Below are 15654 nucleotides of genomic sequence, written 5' to 3' on the forward strand. Positions count from 1 at the left end.
TTAACTTTCCACATATTAACTGGGATTCTCATATTGTAAAATGACTAGATAAGATAGAGTTTGTCAAATGTATTCAGGAATATTTCCTTAATGAGTACATAGAAGTCCCAATGAAAGGTGTGAAATGTTTGATCTGTTATTAGGGAATGAGACTGGGCAGGTTACAGATATTTGTGTAGGGGAACACTTTTCATCTAGTGATCATGATGCCATTAGTTTCAAGATAATTATGGAAAAGGTAAGTTTGGTTCTCAGGTTGAGGTTCTAAATTGGAGAAAGGCCAATTTAGATGGTATCAGAGAGGATCAGGCAAGTGTGGTTTGGGACAGGTTGTTTTCTGGCAAAGGTATAATTGGTAAGTGGGAGGCCTTCAAAAGTGAAGTTTTGAGAGGACAACGCTTCTGTGTGTCTGTCAGAAAACAGGCAAGGATAATAGGTTTAGGGAACATTGGTTTTTGAGCGATATTGAAGTCTTGGTTAAGAAAAATAAAGGAGTTTCATTGCAAGTATAGGCAGGTAGGAACAAGTGAGTTACTTGAAGAGTATAAGAACACTTAAGAAAGAAATCATGGAGGGCTAAAAGAAGCCATGAGGTTGTTCAAGCAGTCAAGGTGAAGGATAATCCTAAGGGCTTCTACAGATATGTTAAGATCAAGAGGATTGCAAAGGACAAACTTGGTCCTCTGGAAGATCAGAATCTATACTTGGTGCCAAAAGAGATAGGGGAGATCTTAAGTGGAATTCTTGCACCTGTATTTACTTGGGAGATGGACATAGAGTCTATAGAAGTGAGGCAAAGCATCAGCAAGGTCATGGACCCTATTCAGATTACAGAGGAGTAGGTGTTTGATGTCCTGAGACAAATTAGTGTGGATAAATCTCCAGAGCCTGTCAAGGTGTTCCTTCAGACCCTGTGGATGGCCGGTGCAGAAATTGCAGGGGCCCTAGCAGAGATATTTAATTCACCCTTCGTGACAGGTGAGGTACCAGAGAATTGGAGGATAACTAATGTTGTTCTGCTATTTAAAAAAGCTTCTAAGAATAAATCAGGAAATTGCCAGTGGGCTTGACATCAGTAGTGGGAAAGTTACTGGAAAATATTCTAAGAGACTGGAGAAATTAATATTTGGATAGACAGGGATTGATTAGGGATGGTCAGCAGGGCTTTGTGTGTGGTAGGTCGTGACTAACCAATCTTACAGAGTTTTTGAGGATGTTATTAGGACAATTGATGAAAACAAGGCAGTGGATGTTGTTTACGTGGACTTCAGCAAAGCACTTGACAAGGTCCCCTGTGGGAGGTTGGTCAAGAAGGTTCAGACACTTGGCATTCAAGATGAGGTAATAAATTGGATTAGGCATTGGCTTTGTCTGAGAAGCTAGAGAGCGGTAGTATTTGGTTGCCTCTTAGACTGAAGGCCTGTGACTAGTAGAGTTACGCAGGGATCAGTGCTGGGTCTGTTGTTGTTAGTCATCTATATCAATGATGTGGATGATAATGTGGTTAACTGGATCAGCAAATTTTCGGATAATATCAAGACTGAGGGTGTAGTGAACAGCGAGGAAAACTATCAAAGTTTGCAGCAGGATCTGGACCAGCTCGAGAAATGGACTGAAAATTGGGAGATAGCATTTAATGCAGATGAGTGTGAGGTCTTGCACTCTGGGAGGACCAACTTGAATAGGTCTCACATTGTGAGCAGTCAGGCACTGAGAAGTGCCTTAGAACAATGGGATCTATGAATACAGGTCCATAACTTATTGAAAGTGGTGTCACAGGTAGATAGGATTGTAAAGAAAGCTTGGGGCATATTGGCCTTTATAGATCAAAGTATTGAGTACAGGAGATGGGATGTTATGTCAGAGTTGTATAAGACATTGGTGAGGCCTAACTTAGAGTATTGTGTGCAGTTTTGGTTACCTACCTACAGGAAAGATGTAAATAAGGTTGAAAGAGGACAGAGAAAATGTACAAGAATATTGCTGGGATTAGAGGAGCTGAATTAGAAGGAAAAATTGAATAGGTTAGAATTTTATTCCTCGAATGTGGAAGATTGAGGGGAGATTTGATAGAAGTATAGAATATTAGGAGGGGTACGGATAAGGTAAACGTAAGCAGGCTTTTTCCACTGAGGTTGGGTGAGACTACAACTAGAGATCATTGATTAAGGGTGAAAGGTGAAATGTTTAAAGGAACATAAGAACAAACTTTACTCAGAGGGTGGTGAGAATGTAGACCGAACTGCCAGTGCAAGTGCTGGATGCAATTTAAATCCCAACATTTAAGAGAAATTTGGATAGGTCCATTGATGGGAGTGGTATGGAGGGCCATGGTTGATGGGAGTAGGCAGTTTAAATGGTTCAACATGGACAAGAAGGGCTGAAGAGCCTGTCTCTGTGCTAATCACAAACAAGAGAAAATCTGGAGATGCTGGAAATCCAGGCACCATGCACAAAATGTTGGAGGAACTCAGCAGGCTAGGCAGCATCTGTGGAAAAGAGTAAACAGTCAACATTTTGGGCTGAGACCTTTCATCAGGACTGGAGAAAAGAGACGAGAAATCAAAGTAAGAAGGTGTGGGGGAGGTGGTGGAAGAAAGAAATGCAGAGTAGTTGGTGAGAAGTGAAACTGGGAGGAGAGAGGGGTGAAGAAAAGAACTGGGAAATTGAATGGTGAAAGAGATAAAGGGCTGGAGAAGGGGGAATTCCATCCATCAGTCTTTGAATCCTCCAGCACATAATTCTCCATAACTTCTACCATGTCCAGTGGGATCCTGCCACCAAACACATCTTTCCCTCACCCCCCCCCCCAACTTTCTGCTTTCCGCAGGGATCGCTCCCTATGCGACTCCCTTGTCTATTTGACCCTCCCCACTGATCTCACTCCTGGCATTTACCCTTGCAAGTGGAATAAGTGCTACATCTGCCCCTACACCTCCTCCCTCACTGCCATCCAGGGCCCGAAACAGTCCTTTCAGGTGAGACGACACTGTACCTGTGAGTCCGTTGGGGTCATTTTCTGTGTCTGGTGCTGCCGGTGTGGCCTCCTGTATATCGGTGAGACCCAACGTCGATTGGCAGACCACTTCACCGGGCACTTACACTCCATCTGCCAGAAGAAACAGGATCTCCCAGTGGCCACCAATTTTAATTCCACTTCCCACTCCCATTCTGATATGTCCATCCATGGCCTCCTGCACTGTTGCGGTGAGGCCACACTCAGGTTGGAGAAACAACACCTTATATTCTGACTGGCTAGCCTCCAACCTGATGGCATGAACATCGATTTCTTGAACTTCTGGTAATGGCACCCCTCCTCTCCGTCACGATTCCCCATCGCCTTTTCCCTCTCTCACCTTACCTGCCCAGCACCGCCCTCTGGTGCTCCTCCCCTTCCCTTTCTTCCCTTTCTGTCCTCTCCTATCAGATTCCCCCTTCTCCAGCTCCTTATTTAGAAACATTCAAATGTAGAAACATAGAAAACCTACAGCACAATACAGGCCCTTTGGCCCACAAAGTTGTGCCAAACATGTCCCTAACTTAGAAATTACTAGGTTTACCCGTAGCTCTCTATTTTTCTAAGCTCCATGTACCTATGCAAAAGTCTCTTAAAAGGCCCTATCGTATCCGCCTCCACCACCCTTGCTGACAGCCTATGCCACACACTTACCACTCTCTGCGTAAAAAACTTACCCCTGACATCTCCTCTGTACCTACTCCCCAGCACCTTAAACCTGTGCCCTCTTGTGGCAACCATTTCAGCCCTGGGAAAAAGCCTCTGACTATCCACACAATCAATGCCTCTCATCATCTTATACACCTCTATCAGGTCACCTTTCATCCTCCGTCACTCCGAGGAGAAAAGGCCGAGTTCACTCAACCTGTTTTCATAAGGCATGCTCCCCAATCCAGGCAACATCCTTGTAAATCGCCTCTGCACCCTTTCTATGGTTTCCACATCCTTCCTGTAGTGAGGCGACCAGAATTGAGTACAGTACTCCAATTGGGGTCTGACCAGGGTCCTACATAGCTGCAACATTACCTCTCGGCTCCTAAATTCAATCCCATGATTGATGAAGGCCAATACTCCATATGACTTCTTAACCACAGAGTCAACCTGCGCAGCAGCTTTGAGTGTCCTATGGACTTGGACCCCAAGATCCCTCTGATCCTCCACACTGCCAAGAGTCTAACCATTAATACTATATTCTGCCATGATATTTGACCTACCAAAAGGAACCACTTCACACTTTTACCAATCAACTTCTCAGCTCTTTACTTCACCACTCTCCCTCTCAAGTTTCACCTATCACCAACAACCTTGTATTTCTTCCTTCCCTCCCCCCACCCTCTTACTCTGACTTCTCATTTTTTTTGCTCCAGTCCTGGTGAAGGGTCTCGGCCTGAAATGTCAACTGTAAACTCTTTTCCACAGATGCTGCCTGGCCTGATGAGTTCCTGTAGCATTTTGTGTGTGTTGCTGTTTCTGTGCCCTCGTTTTATATGACTCTAATGACAAGGTTTGGAATGTACGGGGTGTCCAGAGAGGGAGGGGACTGGTGAAGGGGCTTGTCATGTCCATTCTGGGGCAGCTCACTCACCTTCGGTCGCCACTGGACATTCACTCTCTCCTGCGGCTCCAAGTAGATATTTGGATGAGACAGCAGCCGCACGCCAGTACACTGCTTCGATAGGCGGGCTAAACCAGGTGAGGGTAGGCAGCAAGCCTCATGCCCCAGTGAAATAGGACCATGCCTGTCCTAGCATGCAAAGTCGGCTCTATTGGACTGGGTGGATGAAATCTACTGTGAGATCCCATGGACAGGAAGGTGGTTCTGCAATGCTCTGTGGAGAACGAAGGACATTACAAGACACAGACAAAGTCACGCTCATCAGCCACAACTGAGAAATATCCCAGCTATGATGACTATTCCTATCACTGGACCTGGACCTCTGATGTCAGGAGAATGGAACTGCCCCAGTGCAACAGCTTTTCCACTTTAAACAACTCACCTGCACATTTCCTGCCATCATTGGATATGACAGACCATCTCCAGCTTGTCAGATTTTTTTTTGCTCCAACAAATATCACTTACTGACATGTAATCACTTACTGACACGTGAGCAGAATTTACCTCAAATTTCAAACTTCAAAGTGAAGTTACTATCAAAGTATGTACTGCATATGTTACCAAATACTACCCTGAGATTCATTTTCTTGCAGGTATTCACAGTAGAACAATGAAATACAATAGAATCAGTGAAACACTACACACAAACAAAGACTGACAGGCATATGTTTGCACCTATAAAATATGTTTGTATTATCTTTCTCCATGGATATTATTAATGTTCACCCTACACCTCTGGAGATTATTTAAGAACATAAGGACATAAGAAATAGGAGCAGGAGTAGGCTGTCTGGCCTGTTGAGCCTTCGCCACCATTCAATAAGATCATGACTGACCCGGCCATGGACTCATCTCCACCTACCTGCCTTTTCCTCATAACCCATAATTCCCCTACTATGCAAAAACCTATCCAACCTTCTCTTAAATATATTTACTGAGGTAGTCTCCACTGCTTCACTGGGCAGAGAATTCTTTATTTCTTGTGTCCTTCTACATTACATCCCTTTGTATTCCAAATCTGTGGCCGGCCTCATTTATTTTCTTTTTGTTCCTTTCTCTGGTTCATCTTCTATCGTCCATGTTACAGACTTTAGGAGCTCAACTCTTGAATATTGTAATAGGTCATCCAATTTACCTAAGCAATCTTTATATCCACTTTTGAAAGATTTCCAATCAGACCACCAAGGTGATGTTTTGCCCTTGACCTTCATAATAACTGTTGTCTCTCTCTGTCTGACCAGTCTAGGCTGTTGATAGTGGATTATCCACTGCATTTTCCCCTGCTAACTGAAAAGATCCATGGAGTTGTCTTTCGTGTTCTATTGTCTTGTATTCTATATTAATGCCAACCTATTCAAATGTGTTCACTTTATGGCCAATGACTCCCTCAAACATTTATCAAAATCTATCAGACCACAAAACATTATGCTCACAATTTATGTATTTATTTAGCTCAATTGAACAATTGTTTTATCGTTATGATCTTTCTGATTTAAATTAAGCAATAAATATCTTGTTGGTTACTCTCTCTCAAAGCCACCATTATCAATTATTTCCAGCTCTCTCAGAAGTTTAGCTAGCTGTTTGGAGTTCTGCCAACCTTCGCACTAAAGCTGTGCTGGAAATTGTGGACTCTACTAAAATTCCACCTAAATCTGTTAATTTTTTCTCAAGTATAACCAAGAGTGTCCACGTCTGTCGTTCAATGGCTACATTCTGAATCCCTGTTCGGCCTTCTTGTTTTCAGTGGCATAGCAGGTTATTCAATGAAGCGCAAGTGATTTCCAGTGAAGCAGAAGGGACCGATCCCATCAGACCCAGTGAACTGAAACAATGCTGGTGTTACTGGGATGGGAGCGGACAAGTGGGAAAGCAATAACTCCAATGAAATCTGAAAAACGAGCAGAGGATTGAGTAACACACATCAAAGTTGCTGGTGAACGCAGCAGGCTAGGCAGCATCTCTAGGAAGAGGTACAGCCGACGTTTCGGGCTGAGACCCTTTGTCAGGACGGTCAGGACAGGACGTTATGGGCCAGGTCAAACTGGAGCTGGGGCACAGCCCAAACATGCAGTGCTGATTGAAAATTAATTAGTAATACATACATCAAAACGTATAGTGAAAGGCATCAACGGGTTTAATAACCAACATTATATGCAGATGTGCTGAGTGCCATGCTTTCAGAGCCAACGTAGCCTGCTGATAACGTTCAGCAGGTGAACACGCAGCCAATATACAAGACAGACACTACCACAGCAATCCAAACCCGTTCCTAAACCCCATCCTCCACATGCTTGGGGCACCCAAAACTCTTGACCTGTTGAACTCAGGCCTCCAACTCTAAGACAGGCCACCTTTAGGCTTCCAACCTCCAGACCTCGGCCCTGGACTCACCAACCTCAGACCTCCAACATCTGGATCCGCTGACTGATCTTTGACCTCGGGACCTGTCAACCGACCTCCATCCTGGGATTTGCGGACATCAGGAGTCACTGGCCCCCGTCTTCTGGGCCCATTTACATTGATTCTTAACCTCGGGTACTGCAGGCCTTCGCCCTCAGTAGCTGCCAGTACATCCTCCCTCCTTGGGGAATGCTAAGTTCTGAGCCATGGTCAACACAAACAAAACAAATGATTCAGCACAGAATATTGGATGTAGAACATCGCATTGGTACACTGTCAAGTGAGTTTTATTGCTATGAACAACAGGGATTTAAAAAAATGAAAAAAATCTTCATAATCTTCGATCTACAGTGAGCTTGGATTTTAGATTTAGGTTTAGAGATGTACTATAGAAGCAGGTGTAATGTGCTGTAAGGTTTCACTGCTGATGTAATAGTTTCCCTGCAGCAGCAATGTTTGGGTTATGACTAGAGACAACGGGGGCATTGGAACTTGCGCCATCCAATGAGAGGCATGTTGTTCTTTCTTGTGGGTCTGGGAGAAAGGATTTCACGGTCTTCTGTCGGCGAGAGATGAAGAGAGAAGATGCCAGTGGAGAGAGTTGGTAGACCACCGGACGGAGTGGACTTGGAGCGAGGGTCCGAAGGTCAGTGACGCTCGGAGGAGGTCGACGGGGGAACAAATGGACGGAACCGTGAGCTCCAACGTGCGCATTAGACTTTTTCTTTAAAATGGGCCCCTTTTCTTTTTATTTTCTCTACTAACCCTATAGTCAGATTAAGATTTATAAAGTTCAATCATTTAATTGCTTATGGTGTACTGTCTGATATTTTGCGGTTCGGATTTGTAACCGGGCAACATCACGCAGCATCCACACAAACGAGATTTCTCAGTTTGGCGGGGCCAGAGGCTGTCTTCCCCTAGACAAACATGTGCTGGCCGAACCTGAGGGTTACAAAGGCTTTTCCAGCCCAGTGAGCATGCACCATCCATTTAGACCAATGTGACCAATAAACCTATCGAACCATACATCTTTGGAACGTGGGAGGAAACCATAGCACCTGGAGAAACACATTCAGTCATGGTAAGAACATACAGACTCTCACTGAAAGTGTCACAACCATGGATGTAGCAGTGCAGTAGATATGGCAATTGTGCTTGTGAATTTGCACGTGTCAGCCAATTATTATTTAATTGTGATAGTATTTAACTCCACAGTTGTTGTCATAATGCTTGTCAAGACTTGGACAGAGAACAGCAACGCTTCGCTGCCTGTTTGCTTTCGGTCTTTTCCCTGAGAAATTGGACTTTTGAGTCAACTGACTTCCAAGGCTAGTGGTATTCATTTAGTGTTTAGAGTTTCTTTTCAGCTGCAGCGTAGGCTTCGTTTCCCATTTGAGAGTTTTAGTTAACGGCCCTATTTGGCCTAGCATTTATTGCTTATTTTCCCTTTAACACTGTTTGCAATAAAGTTTGTGAACTATCGACCTGCTTCAGTGACTCTCACTCCGCACTCGGGCCATATCTGAACTGGGTAACGGGTAGTGGCAGTAGGGTGCTCAGTTAATAACAACTTTCGCCTCCACATTGGGACTGAGTATTGGAGACTTCTTCAAACACTCTGACGTAAAGACCTATGTGATCTCGAAAACAGTTGCACTACTAAAACTGCTCCTTTGAGGTATTAAACAATTTCCTGTCTGCTCTTCTGGGTGAACAGAAAAAGTTCATGGCACTCTTTAATAAAGAACAAATAGGTCATGCCTGACGAATAATTCTCGCAATTTGTAAAAACTGATTAAAGATTAGCTTTATTTGTCATGGAATCGCTACATAAACATTGAAGCACACTGTGAAATTGAGTCAGTGAGGAGAGTACTGCGGTTAACCTACAAGTAGTGCCATGCTTCTGGCACCAGCATCACATGCCAACGACTTACTAACCCTAACCCATACATGTGAAAGCTGGCTGCTTCTTTGCAAAATCACAACTTCATTGCTTGCAAAGTGTTAAGGATATGGATCTTACTTACTTACTGCCCATTATGCTGCTAGCTTTTAGGGCAGCAATGAAAGTTCTCCGTCACTGGTGGTGTTCAGGGATTCCTTCATCGTGTCAGTAGCTTCCTCTTGGTTTTCACTACTGTCAGTCATGCAAGTTCTGGGTGGAGACTCACAGATACCATCACCCTCAGATGTAGAAGGATTCTTCATTGCTGTTTCCTTAATAATTTTGTTTTATGGTCAGGGTTGTTAGCCCCTAGCTGAACCCCCAAAACCTGGAGGTTTGGTGGACCACTCATAGTCTAGCCTTTACCCTTTGACCTGTTTGGCATGGATGACCCTACCAAAAGCCAAAGTATAAGGGCCTGACTCCAACCAGCATAGCTCTCCAGGTCACTGAGGCACGTACGCTTCCAAACCACAACATGGTTGTGGTCCTCTTGGAGGAAGGAGATGGAAGGTGTCATAAGTATGTATCCCTTTCTTTTTATCCTTACCACCATCCATTTAACAAACTCAGTCTGAGTACAAGCACAGACCTTGCTCATTTGCAGTACACAATTAGCAGAAGGTATTGGCTATTCAGCAGAAAGTAGGAAACTTTGACAGCAATCAATTAACACATCCGGCAGAAAGTTGCAAACTTTTCCCAGGAAGGTCAGTTCATTGCCGGATCATTTAACAATATCTAGGAATTGAAACAACACACAGATGTAATAGCTATCACTGGCCCAGCAGTCACAAACATAGGTGCACAAAACTCACAAGAAGATACATCATTTGATTTTCAATGTTTCAATCATTTCATTGACTTTCACCACTCATTAAAAGTCAGTAACGTTTCTGATAATAATGGAATGCTTCTCAAGCAGACTAAACTCAATGATATTCATAATTCACTCAAAGTTCTGCATTGGGGAAGAGTTCTAAACAGCAAGCCGTTAGAATTATCTGTCCCTTTGGAAATAACGGGCACCATTCAATCAGCATAATAACCTCATCCATTCCTCTTTCTGTACCAACTTTCTCTGGCCAAATCAATGTTCGTGATTATGTTGCCAGAGTTTATTATCATAACAGTGCACAAATATTACTTCATCTGTTGTTGATACTCTCGTTCATTCCCTCTTATATTGAGGCCTACCTATAAAAATGTACTATTTACCACCTATCCCCTGAAATTATGGTCATCTAAAACTCTGTTCCCATATCCTCTCACTTGCAACCAGTCCACAGCTGCTTGCCTCAATTAGCTTCTAATATTAAAGAACACTTCAGTTTCAATGACTACATTCTTGCTTCCAACTCTCTCTATGACTTTTTTCCTCCTTATTTCTGAAGTACCCTTCAATCATATATTCTTAGTAACTCCATTGTGCACTGAGTGGCTACTTTTACACCTGTACACCTGCTTGATAAAGCAAATATCTAATCAGCCAAACATGTGGCAGCAACCCAACGCATGAAAGCATGCAGACATGGTCAAGGGATTCAGTTCTTGTTCAGGCCAAGCATCAGAATGGGGAAGAAATGTAATCAAAGTGACTTTGAGTGTGCCAGATGGAGTGGTTTGAGTATCTCAGAAACTGCTGATTTCCTGGGGTGTTCACGTACAACAGTCTCTAGGATTTACAGAGAATGGTGTGAAAAACTAAAGGAACATCCAGTGAGTGGTAGTTCTGTGGGTGAAAACACCTCGTTAACGAGGGAGCTCAGAGGAGAATGGCCAGAATGGTTCAAGCTGACAGTAACTCAACTAATCATGCTTTACCACAGCAGTGTGCAGAAGAGCATCTCCGAACGTACAACAGATCTAAACATGAAGTGGAAACCACGAACATATAGAAATGCACTTAGCGGCCACTTAATTAAGTAGCTCCTGTACCTAATAAAGTGGCCACTGATTGCCCATTCCTAAATAAATTGGGAATTATAATTTAAACTATTATGAAAGATCCTTCATTCATAAAACCACTTACAAAGCCACTAGGCATGCTTACAGCTGTTTTCTTCTGGAATTTTCTGTTCCCAACCTCCTATAACTCTCTGTTGCAATGTAGGAAGCAGTTAATTACACATAGCCACGAGCACTGTAAAAGCTATTACAGTCTATAGCCTGATATATATTTATTATATATATGTTCTTTACTTTTAAACCTTGAAATTTCTTCCTTAAACCTCCTGACCTCTCTTAACATGCTCATTGAAATCTATAACTTTGATATCTCTTAACAAATTTTGGTCAGCTACCTTGCTATCCGTTAATGGTGTTCAGTCAAATCTAGTATTATAAGGTTATTTTTTTATTAATGTCAGATATATTTTATAAATGCAATTTTTTGTCATTTTAGTTATCAACCCTCACAACTACGAGACTCTGTCTTACATCACTCCTAGGAACTTATCTCCAGGCTAGGCAGAATCATTCCAATATTCCAGGACAATATGCATTTATGTTTATTAGTTTTTTTCTTGGTGATTTCAATGGTCTTGTATTTTCAGTAAACAGTTTTAAAATATGAGCAAAGGTTTTACTTGCTGATACACATTTTAAATTGTTTTCTATCAACTTCAATTATACTTCTCAGTTACTGGCAGTAAAATTTAGAATCAAAATCAGGTTTATTATCACCAAAATATGTCGTGAAATTAGTTGTTTTGTGGCAGCAGTACATTGCAATGCATAAAAAGATATTGTAAATTATAATAAGAAAAATATTTTAAAGGAGTAATTAAGTAGTGCTGAAAGGGAGGACGGCAATGGTGAAGTAGTGCTCATGGGTGTATTGTCCATTCAGAAATCTCTGGGTGGAGGGGAAGAAGCTGTTTCTAAAACATTGAGTGCGTGTTTTTAGCCTCCTGTACCTCCACCCTGATGGCAGCAATGAGAAGAGGGCATGCCCTGGATGGTGGGGGCCCTAACTACTGGCTTTGTTCACACCAATTCAGTCCAGTTCAGTTTACTCTATTACATTGAGGATTAATGAGCTCCTAACAAACCCTGTCTTTTCAGAAGCACCATATTACATCACAGACAACAGGAATTCTGCAGATGCTGGAAATTCAAGCAACACACATCAAAGTTGCTGGTGAACGCAGCAGCAACTTTGATGTATTACATCACAGGCAGTGTTCACAATTTAGAAAGTGTATTCCTACTAAAAAAATTCTCCTTTTGTGCATCGGAACCCAAACAGTAATTGAAACCTCAGTCTTTGCTCCTTCCTGACACTATCTGTAAGGAGATTCTACGTTCTTCCTTCCGTGGCCAAGTGGTTAAGGCGTTCGTCTAGTTATCTCAAGATCCCTAATTCGAGCCTCAGCTGTGGCAGCATGTTTGTGCCCTTGAGCAAGGCACTTAATCAAACATTGCTCTAGTCTGTGCGAGGAGTGGCGCCCCACACAGACTTCCAATCTGCTCCTTGTAAGGCATGAAAATGCCCGACACAGGCCTCTCATGGTCTGAATCGACGTTCCCCCCTCCTCCTTTGACTGCATGGGTTTCCTCCCATATTGCAAACATGCACAGGTTAGTCCATTAATTGGTCAGTGGGCGTAATTGGGTGGCATGGGCTCATTGGACTGGAAGGACCTGTTATTTGTATCTCTAAATAAAAATTACTCATCTCGTATACAGTTATAGTTGCAGATAGTTTTGTTACTCATCTCTGTATTCTGTCAAGTTCATATTTTTTGTAGCCTGGTGATCAAATCTGAATACGTATTCTATGTGGGCGGAATGATTGTTTTAGTGATAAAGCCATGAAGCTGCTGTGATTTCACTGAAGTAATTGTCAATGAAAATATCCCTATGATGCCTGTACCTTATGATGTGATCCAATGTTAAAGGTGTTTTATAAATAGACACTTTTGTTATGAGATATATATTTCTACTAATAAAACTCGTAACTTCAGTTCATATAAAATCATTTTAACTATCATAATATCAAATCATAGCTCTGAATTGACTTGTGCTTTGGATAAATCAGGAATTAAAGAACCATTCATTCTCAAGGTTTAAAGATAAATATAAAGATTAGCTTAATTTCCTCGGCGGGAGGAGGAGATAGCAGCGCGCCATGCGCGTGCAGCCCTCCGGTGAAAATGATACCGTATCTGTTAAATAGGGGCCCTGAACAATTCTGATTTGATGGAGACAGATGTGAAAGCACAGAGGAACATCTGGAGAAATTTCTGAAACGTCAGTTCTCTGCCGTTGTTACTGCGCGATCGAGAAATCTTCCGGAGGGAAGGCCCCAAAATCCCCGGCTTTGCCTGCTGCTGGTGACCGAGATTGAAGTTGAATCGTTCGGATAGAGATGGTGCTCTGTACTCAGTGTCGGAGGGCTGATCGGAGGCTCGAAGTTTTCGGATGACTCAGAGTTGGACTGTGGTCGGGCATGGCGGGGAGAGTTTTCTTCCTTCTCCCGCCTGCATGAGATGTGGGACATTAGAGAGAATTTGAACTTTTTATTGTGCTCATGGACTGTTCTTCATCAGGTTATGGTATTGTTGCACTGTTGTAACTATATGTTATAATTATGTGGTGGTTTTGTTAGTTTTTTCAGTCTTTGTTTGTCCTGTGTTTCTGTGATATCACACCGGAGGAATATTGTATCATTTCTTAATGCATGCATTACTATATGACAATAAAGGAGGACTGCATGTCCTCATAATCTAATCTGATCTAATTTGTCACATTTCATAGTCATTGAAAACCACAGCACAGAAACAGGCCCTTCAGCCCATCTAGTCCGTGCCGAACCATTTAAACGTCCTAGTCCTGTCGATCTGTAGCCCTCTATGCGCCTCCCATCCATGTACCTATCCGAACTCCTCTTAAATGTTGAAATCAAAATTGCATCCGCCACCTGCTCTGGCAGCTCGAGTGAAATGCATTTCACCACACTCTAAGTGAAGAAGGTTTCTCCAAAATCAGTGAAATCAAAACAGAGGCTGAAATGCATTGTTTTGCACCAGTGACCAATACAACCTGAGGCGTGTGCTGGAGGAGGCCTGCAGTGCCGCCATGCTTCTGGCACCAACATAGCATGTCCACAAATTACCATACGTCCTTGGACCGTGGGAGGAAATCAGAACACCAGAAAGAAACCCAGTGTTCGTGGGGAAAGCATACAAGTTCTTTACAGATAGCAGAGCCAATCAAAGCCTAGTCAGTGATCGCTGGTGCAGTAAAGCAATTGTGCTACTGCTTCGTTATCATTTAAAATTTGTCAGCTGATTTTGTCCTTTCACCGTGACGGTAAGCATTTTCTCTCAATCAATGGCATTAATATTACAAGATATAATGTAACCAAATGGAACTGATATTATCTGAATTGTGGACTATCTGAGACATATCTAAGATCATTGATCTTAGTAATTCAATTCTGTTAATCAGATGTCATCATCAGACAATCGAAGTGTGAAGGCCTCATGATACATCATTCTAATTCACAGATACTGGTACATTCTGTTCTGAACACAAAATAACCTTTTATTTGAACTTTATTCTAAAGGACTGCCTGGGGATACTTAGTATGGTTTCGTACATGTTTCATGAATTTGATTGCGTTTTTTTGAAGACTCAAACCCCAAAATATTGACAAGGCAATATTATCTACATAGGACTTTAGCAAGGCATTTGGTAAGGTCCCACATGGCAGATTGGTCCAGAAGGTCAGATTACATGAAACCCAGGATATGCTAGCTGATTAGATATAAAATTAGCTTGGTGGAAGGAGGCAAAGGATGGCAGCAGAGGGCTGTTTTCCAGATCAGCGGCCTGTGACGAGTGGTGTGCCACAGGGATTGGTACTGAGCTCCCTGTGGTTTCTCATATATATTAACAGTTTGCATTCCTCCAATTGGACTTCCACTGTACTTAAACAACCCACATCAAAATTGCAAATGAAAACTTAGGTGTTTATGACAGTGATTAAATGTCCGGTCTCATCTTCTTTGGACTATTATGGTTGACCATACCATCCTCCTTTGAGCATTTTTCTTTCTCATGGACATTGGAAGGGGTTACCTTGCCTGTGTCTCAACCAACAAGGCATCTTTTGCCACTTCTGTACTGTTGCTGGTGCTCTGAAGTATTCTATCATTTGTTCCTCTAATTTTTCATGCATATACAATTCATACTGAGCATACTGAATTGTGACCTTGTTCATCCGGCTTCTGCCAGCACGTCAGCAGTAGGAAATACCTCCCTGTCTTTGAACATCAGTAAGTTGAAATCACACTGTTCCACAATGTTGGTGGGTGGAGCTGTTTCAACCCTTCAAGATAAGTATACCTTCGTTACCATTCTATAGACGTATACTGGAGAGCACTCTGACTGGTTGCATCATATGGAGTCTACAATGCACAGGATCCCAGGAGGCTGTAGAGGGTAATAAACTCAGCAAGCTCCATCCTGGGCACAACCCTCCCCATTATCAAGGACATCTTCAAGAGGCTATGCTTCAAAAGGGCAGCATCCACCTCGAAGCACCCTAACCATCTGGCATATGGCCCCTTCTCATTTCTGTGCATGTCTTTACATTGGTAGGGTTTTATTTATTTATGCCATTTCATTTATTTTATTTAGAGCTACAGTGTGGAACAGCCC

This window comes from Mobula birostris, chromosome 17, assembly GCF_030028105.1.
Source record: "Mobula birostris isolate sMobBir1 chromosome 17, sMobBir1.hap1, whole genome shotgun sequence".
In the NCBI taxonomy this organism is placed as follows: Eukaryota; Metazoa; Chordata; class Chondrichthyes; order Myliobatiformes; family Myliobatidae; genus Mobula; species Mobula birostris.